General features: G+C 35.6%; 1 non-coding gene across 1 annotated transcript; it reads left to right on the top strand.

Moving 5' to 3' along the window:
- The first annotated feature begins 364 nt into the window (after window positions 1-364).
- Window positions 365-472, top strand: LOC148570907 (small nucleolar RNA R71). The gene has a single exon (XR_015908925.1). It is a non-coding gene; the product is annotated as a small nucleolar RNA R71 (small nucleolar RNA).
- The last annotated feature ends 5,525 nt before the right edge of the window (window positions 473-5,997 follow it).

Here is a 5,997-nt window from a genome sequence, read left to right as displayed (position 1 = left end):
CAGGGTTCTCAGGATTATAAGCTTCTTCTTCAGAAGATGCCTCTTGAGTACTGTTAGATGTAGCTTGCATTCTGTTCAGACTCTGAGAAATCATATTGACTTACTGAGTCAATATTTTGTTCTGAGCCAATATGGCATTCAGAATATCAATTTCAAGAACTCCTTTCTTCATAGGCGTCCCATTACTTACAGGATTCCTCTCAGAAGTGTACATGAACTGGTTATTAGCAACCATGTCAATGAGTTCTTGAGCTTCTGCAGGCATTTTCTTTAGGTGAATGGATCCACCTACAGAAGTATCCAATGACATCTTTGATAGCTCAGATAAACCATCATAGAATATATCCAGGATGGTCCATTCTGAAAGCATGTCAGAAGGACACTTTTTGGTCAGCTGCTTGTATCTTTCCCAAGCTTCATAGAGGGATTCATCTTCTTTCTGTCTGAAGGATTGAACATCCACTCTAAGCTTGCTCAGCTTTTGAGGAGGAAAGAACTTGGCTAAGAAAGTCGTGACAAGCTTATCCCAGGCGATCTCTGGGTTGAGAGTCCAACCACACTCTAGCTCTGTCTCTTACAGCAAAAGGGAAAAGCATGAGCCTGTAGACTTCAGGATCTACTCCATTAGTCTTAACAGTATCACATATCTGCAAGAATTCAGTTAAAAACTGAAAAGGATCTTCAGATGGAAGTCCATGAAACTTGCAATTCTGCTGCATCAGAGAAACTAATTGAGGTTTCAGCTCAAAGTTGTTTGATCCAATGGCAGGAATGGAGATGCTTCTTCCATGTAAATTGGAATTTGGTGCAGTAAAGTCACCAAGCATTCTCCTTGCATTATTATTATTTTTGGCTGCCATCTCCTCTTCTTGTTCGAAAATTTTTGAAAGGTTCTCTCTGGATTGTTGTAATTTAGCTTCTCTTAGTTTCCTCTTCAGAGTCCTTTCAGGTTCTGGATCTGCTTCAACAAGAATATTCTTGTCCTTGCTCCTGCTCATATGACAAAGAAGAGGGCACAGAAAAAATAATAATAATAATAATAATAATAATAATAATAGGGATCCTTTATACCACAGTTAGAGGTCCCAGTGTGAGTAGAAGAAAAGAATAAGAAAATCTGAACTCAGAGAGAGAGAGGGAGTTCGGATTTTTGGGTGAGTGATGTGAGGAGGAGATGTTAGTGGATGAATAAATAAATAGAATAAGATGAGAGAGGGAAAATTTCGAAAATAATTTTTTTTTTTTGAAAAAGAATTAGTGATTTTTGAAAATAGTTTTTTTTTTTTTTTGAAAAAGGTTAGTAGTTTTCGAAAATTAAAATCAAAAATTAAAATAATTAGTTAATTAAAAAGAATTTTTGAAAAAGAGGGAAGATATTTTCGAAAATTAGAGAGAGAGAGTTAGTTAGGTAGTTTTGAAAAAGATAAGAAACAAACAAAAAGTTAGTTAGTTAGTTGAAACAAATTTTGAAAAGATAAGAAGTTAGGAAGTTAGAAAAGGTATTTTGAAATCAAATATTTGAAAAAGATAAGATAAGAAGATATTTTTGAAAATCTATGATTGAAGTTAGTTTTGAAAAAGATTTGATTTTTAAAATCACAATTAATGACTTGATTCACAAAAAATCACAAGGTATGATTTTAGAACTTAAAGTTTAAATCTTTCTTAACAAGCAAGTAACAAACTTGAAATTTTTGAATCAAAACATTAATTGATGATGTTATTTTCGAAAATTATGATATAAAATTAAGAAAAAGATTTTTGAAAAATATTTTTAAAATTTTCGAAAATAACTAAGAAAAATTAAAAAGATTTGATTTTTGAAAAATATTTTGAAAAAGATAAGATTTTTAAATTGAAAATTTGATTTGACTCATAAGAAACAACTAGATTTTAAAAATTTTTGAAAGAGTCAACTCAAATTTTAGAATTTATGAGAGAAAAAAGGGAAAGATAATTTTTTTGATTTTTTTGAATTTTTAATGATGAGAGAGGGAAACATGAAAAATGATGCAATGCATGAGAAATTTGGATCAAAGTATGTGATGAATGCAAGAACACTATGAATGTCAAGATGAACACTAAGAACACTTTGAATGTCAAGATGAATATCAAGAACATATTTTTGAAAAATTTTTAATGCGAAGAAAACATGCAAGACACCAAACTTAGAAATCTTTAATGCCTAGACACTAAGAATTCAAGAATGCATATGAAAAACACCATACAACACAAAACAATATAATATGAAGATCAATCAAGAAGGTTTATCAAGAACAACTTGAAGATCATGATGAATGCAATGCATGAATGCAATTTTCGAAAAATGCAAGATGAATATGCAATTGACACCAAACTTTCAACTTGACTCAAGACTCAAACAAGAACTCAAAAAATATTTTTGATTTTTATGATTTTATGAAATTTTTTTTTGTATTTTCTTTTAATTTTTTCGAAAATCATTTTGAAAAAGAAAAATAAGGATTCCAAAATTTTTAATATGAATTCCAGGAATCTTATGCTCTTTAGTCTAAAGCTCCAATCAAAGGGTCAGGCATGGCTTAATAGCCAGCCAAGCTTTAGTATGTAACTCAGACATGACACGCCTGACATACCCTATTCAAAAGAATTAGACATGGCTTTACAGCCAGCCAGGCTTCAACATGATTCATGAAACACTAGAATTCATTCTTAAAAATTCTGAAGAAAAAATATATTTTTTTGAAAACATTTTTATTTTAAAATTTTTATTTTTTATTTTTTTTTTTGAAAACAAAGGAGACATTTTTGAAAGATTTTTGAAAAATTTTTGAAAATAAAACAAAAAGAAAATTACCTAATCTGAGCAACAAAATGAACCGCCAGTTGTCCAAACTCGAACAATACCCGGCAACGGCGCCAAAAACTTGATGCACGAAATTGTGATCATCAATGGCGCCATCAACATGGTACGCTCAATTGTAATCTCAACTTTTTATCACAACTTCGCACAACTAACCAGCAAGTGCACTGGGTCGTCCAAGTAATAAACCTTACGCGAGTAAGGGTCGATCCCACGGGGATTGTTGGTATGAAGCAAGCTATGGTCATCTTGTAAATCTTAGTCAGGCGGATATAGAATGGTTATAGAGTTTTTGAATATTAATAATAAAATAGGGATAGAAATACTTATGTAAATCCTTAATGAGAATTTCAGATAAATGCATGGAGATGCTTTCGTCCCTCTAAACCTCTGCTTTCCTGCTGTCTTCATCCAATCAGTCTTACTCCTTTCTATGGCTGGCTTTATGTAAGGACATCACCGCTGTCAATGGCTACTTTTGATCCTCTCTGGAAAATGGTCCGATGCGCTGTCACTGCATGGCTAATCGTCTGGAGGCGTCACCCTTGCCAATGGCTGCATCCTATCCTCTTGTGAAAATGGTCCAAATGCTCTGTCACAGCACGGCTCATCATCTGAGGTTCTCGATCATACTGGAATAGGATTCACCCTCCTTTTGCGTCTGTCACTACGCCCAGTACTCGCGAGTTTGAAGGTCGTCACAGTCATTCAATCCCTGAATCCTACTTGGAATACCATAGACAAGGTTTAGACTTTCCGGATTCTCATGAATGCCGCCATCAATCTAGCTTACACCACGAAGATTCTGATTAAGAGATCTAAGAGATACTCATTTAATCTAAGGTAGAACGGAAGTGGTTGTCAGGCACGCGTTCATAAGGAATGATGATGATTGTCTCGTTCATCACATTCAGATTGAAGTGCGAATGAATATCTTAGAAGCGGAATAAGATGAATTGAATAGAAAAATAGTAGTACTTTGCATTAATCTTTGAGGAACAGCAGAGCTCCACACCTTAATCTATGGAGTGTAGAAACTCTACTGTTGAAAATACATAAGTGAAAGGTCCAGGCATGGCCGAATGGCCAGCCCCTAAGACGTGATCAATAGATCAAAAGATAATCCAAAGATGTTCCAAGATGTTCAAATACAATAGTAAGAAGTCCTATTTATAATAAACTAGCTACTAGGGTTTACAGAAGTAAGTAATTGATGCATAAATACACTTTCGGGGCCCACTTGGTGTGTGCTTGGGCTGAGCTTGAAGTCTACACGTGGAGAGGTCATTCTTGGAGTTGAACGCCAGCTTTTGTGCCATTTTGGGCGTTGAACTCCACTTTGCAACTTGTTTCTGGCGCTGGACGCCAGAATTGGGCAGAGAGCTGGCGTTGAACGCCAGTTTGCGTCGTCTAAACTTAGGCAAAGTATGGACTATTATATATTTCTGGAAAGCCCTGGATGTCTACTTTCCAAAGCAATTGGAAGCGCACCATTTTGAGTTCTGTAGCTCCAGAAAATTCATTTTGAGTGCAGGGAGGTCAGAATCCAACAGCATCAGCAGTCCTTCTTCAACCTCTGAATCTGATTTTTGCTCAACTCCCTCAATTTCAGCCAGAAAATACCTGAAATCATAGAAAAATACACAAACTCATAGTAAAGTCCAGAAATGTGAATTTAGCATAAAAACTAATGAAAACATCCCTAAAAGTAACTAGATTCTACTAAAAACATACTAAAAACAGTGCCAAAAAAGCGTATAAATTATTCGCTCATCAGACACTCATCATCATTCTCACCTATGAACGCGTGCCTGACAATCACTTCTGTTCTACTTGCAATAGCTTGAGTGCGTATCTCTTAGCCTCCTGGTTCATGACGCATGGTTGCCTTGCCTGACAACCGAGCCTTCCATTCCATGAGATCAGAGTCTTCGTGGTATAGACTAGAATCAATTGGCAGCATTCCTGAGATCCAGAAAGTCTAAGTCTTGTCTGTGGTATTCTGAGTAGGATCTGGGAAGGGATGACTGTGACGAGCTTCAAACTCGCAAGTGTTGGGCATAGTGACAGACGCAAAAGGATCAATGGATCCTATTCCAACATGATCGAGAACTAACAGCTGATTAGCCGTGCGGTGACAGCGCATTTGGACCATTTTCACTGAGAGGACGAGAGGTAGCCATTGACAACGGCGAAACCCAACATAAGCTTGCCATGGAAAGGAGTATGAATGATTGGAAGAAGACAATAGGAAAGCGGAGGTTCAGAAGGAACAAAGCATCTTCATACACTTATTTGAAATTCTCACCAATGAATTACATAAGTATCTCTATCCTATTTTATATTTTATTCATCTTTTAATTATCAATTCTCCATAACCATTTGAATCTGCCTGATTGAGATTTACAAGATGACCATAGCTTGCTTCAAGCCGACAATCTCCGTAGGATCGACCCTTACTCACGTAAGGTTTATTACTTGGACAACCCAGTGCACTTGCTGGTTAGTTGTGTGGAGTTGTGATAAAGAGTTGAGATTACAATTGTGCGTACCAAGTTGTTGGCGCCATTGATGATCACAATTTCGTGCACCAAGTTTTTGGCGCCGTTGTTGGGGATTGTTCGAGTTTGGACAACTGACGGTTCATCTTGTTGCTCAGATTAGGTAATTTTATTTTAAGCTTTTATTTTATTTTCGAAAAAAAAATTTCTATTCTGTCCTTCAGAATTTTTAAGAATGAATTCTAGAGTTTCATGATGATCTGTAGAAGTCTGGCTGGCTGTAAAGCCATGTCTAATCTTTTGGACCGAGGTTTCAACTTATCATCACAAGAGCTTGTTGATTTCTATCAATCTTGCTATTGAAAGTAATGATCTGCTAAAGCTTGGCTGGCCATTGGCCATGTCTAGTGTTTTGGACCGAAGCTTTCACTGAAAGCTTGGCTGGCTAGTAAGCCATGTCTAATTCCTGGACCGGAGTTTTAGACTAACATTGCATGATTCCTGGAATTCTCATAAAAAATTTTGAATTCCTTATTTTCTCTTTTTCCAAATAATTTTCGAAAAATACAAAAAAAATTTATAAAATCATAAACACCAAAAAATATTTTTTTGTGTTTCTTGTTTAAGTCTAGTGTGAATTTTTAAGTTTGGTGT

This window comes from Arachis ipaensis, chromosome B3 (assembly GCF_059453495.1).
Source record: "Arachis ipaensis isolate K30076 ecotype BB chromosome B3, ASM5945349v1, whole genome shotgun sequence".
Taxonomy (NCBI): domain Eukaryota; kingdom Viridiplantae; phylum Streptophyta; class Magnoliopsida; order Fabales; family Fabaceae; genus Arachis; species Arachis ipaensis.
The sequence above is the reverse complement of the archived record's forward strand: the minus strand, read 5'-3'. Positions and strand labels throughout refer to the sequence as shown.